Genomic DNA, 1,787 nt, shown 5'->3' with positions numbered 1-1,787 from the left:
GGAAGCATTAGAGAGAGTAGCCACGCCCCCCACCCCCACTCGCCCAGAGGCATAAAGGCAGGTACTAACCATCTCCCAGACCTGCCCTTTACTTTTCCTCCCCTCTCTCTCTTTCTGGCAATCACATCAGTTTCACTGCTGCTCTTTTTCCACCTTTTCTTCACTCCTACTGACAGCCTCATGCTTAGAACTTCTTTATAGTTATGGGGAAAAAAACCCACAAAAACAGTCAACTGGAAGGTGTTTGTATATCTTCTTTGAAACTCTGAATTGGACATGAAATTCCCAGTGAGCACCAGCCCCACTCCTAAATGGGAAATGGACTACTGACCATTAGACCCAGCACGAAAGGCTTTGGGCAACTTAAATCAGTCACCAAGGATTGAAATTATCATCACTTTGCAGCCATTTATACATCCATTATCCTTGCCAAGATGGTGAGTGAGATAACCTGTAAGTAGCTTAGGGGCTGAATCACAGGCAAACACCTAATTGATACAGGTAGAAGAAGCTCTTGTTGGGGCTCAGGGCAGGCCACCCCAAAATATCCCACAATGGCATACTGATTACTTTGAATTAAAGTGACCTGATATGCAGCCAGTGCCAGAAGGGCATGTTGACACTCCTTGTTTCTTTGAATGCAGGAGATAAATTTCTCTTGTGAAAAGTGCCCTTCTTGCTCTAGGGGGTCTAAAAGAAACACCTTTATTGCTAGAGCTGAGGACTCCAGCGCCAAAAAGCTTACATAAACAAACCTTGCTCCTCCTCTACTAATTTACTACCCAAGCTCAAACTTTCTTTACATATCTCACTGATAAGCACCCAAATCTGTGTTTTGTCCTCTCAATTCTTCACAAATGTATTATTTGTTTAAAAAATATAAACAACTGGCTGGTTCATCATTTCTGAGAGCCTCATTTATGACCTCCCACACGCATGAATTAAGTTGGTTTTTCTCCTGTTAATCTAGTCTCGTGTCAATTTTATTATTTGTCCAGCCATAAGAACTCAAGAAGGGAATTTTCTCCTCCCCGAGACTCCAAAATCACCAACCAACTCAAACTCACAAAAGCAGGAAAACCTCTCGGGTGACTTTTGCTGGAACGACATGCTAAGGGTGTGTGCTTTCAAATCAGGCTGACCTGGACTTAAACTGAATGTTGCTACTCACTACCTGTGTGAAGATGGTCAAGGTACTTAACCTGTCTGAGCGTGAGTTTCCTTAGTTGTAAACTGAAGATAATATTTGCATCTGTGTTTATGTGTAAAGTGCATAGGAGATTTCCTAAGACAGGGAAAATGATTACTAAAACTGACACGAGGTAAACACGGGAGATCTGGCAGCTACTGCTGGCGCCACTGCGTAGGAGGAGAGTGGTCAAGATCCCTTCCGAAGAAGATGTTTCAGAAGTGGGGGAAAGGTGAACGTAGAAGCACGGAATCTTTTCTAGAAATGTGCTTCCTTGGACATTTCCCCTCCTCCAAAGGGCGCATGGCACCCTCCGAGGCCTGAACTGTCCTCCTTAAAATGCCCTTCTGGCACTGCTTAGCTGCCACCATTACATTTTAAATAGCTGTATTGATTTTCCCTTCCCCGTGACCAGCAAAATCCTGCAGACTCCGTTGGCGGAGCAAAGCACACGCTCTGCTTCTTTCCAGTGCTCTTCAGATGCAGTGCGCTGCGTCGGCTCTTTATGCCTGGGTTTGTGGAGAGAGCAACTGGTGGATGCTGCAGGATCTCTGCAGACTACCTGTCCATTTCTGGCCAGAGTGGGCAAATCAGGGTC

Source organism: Pteropus vampyrus, unplaced genomic scaffold (assembly GCF_000151845.1).
Source record: "Pteropus vampyrus isolate Shadow unplaced genomic scaffold, Pvam_2.0 Scaffold35, whole genome shotgun sequence".
Lineage (NCBI taxonomy): Eukaryota > Metazoa > Chordata > Mammalia > Chiroptera > Pteropodidae > Pteropus > Pteropus vampyrus.
The sequence above is the reverse complement of the archived record's forward strand: the minus strand, read 5'-3'. Positions refer to the sequence as shown.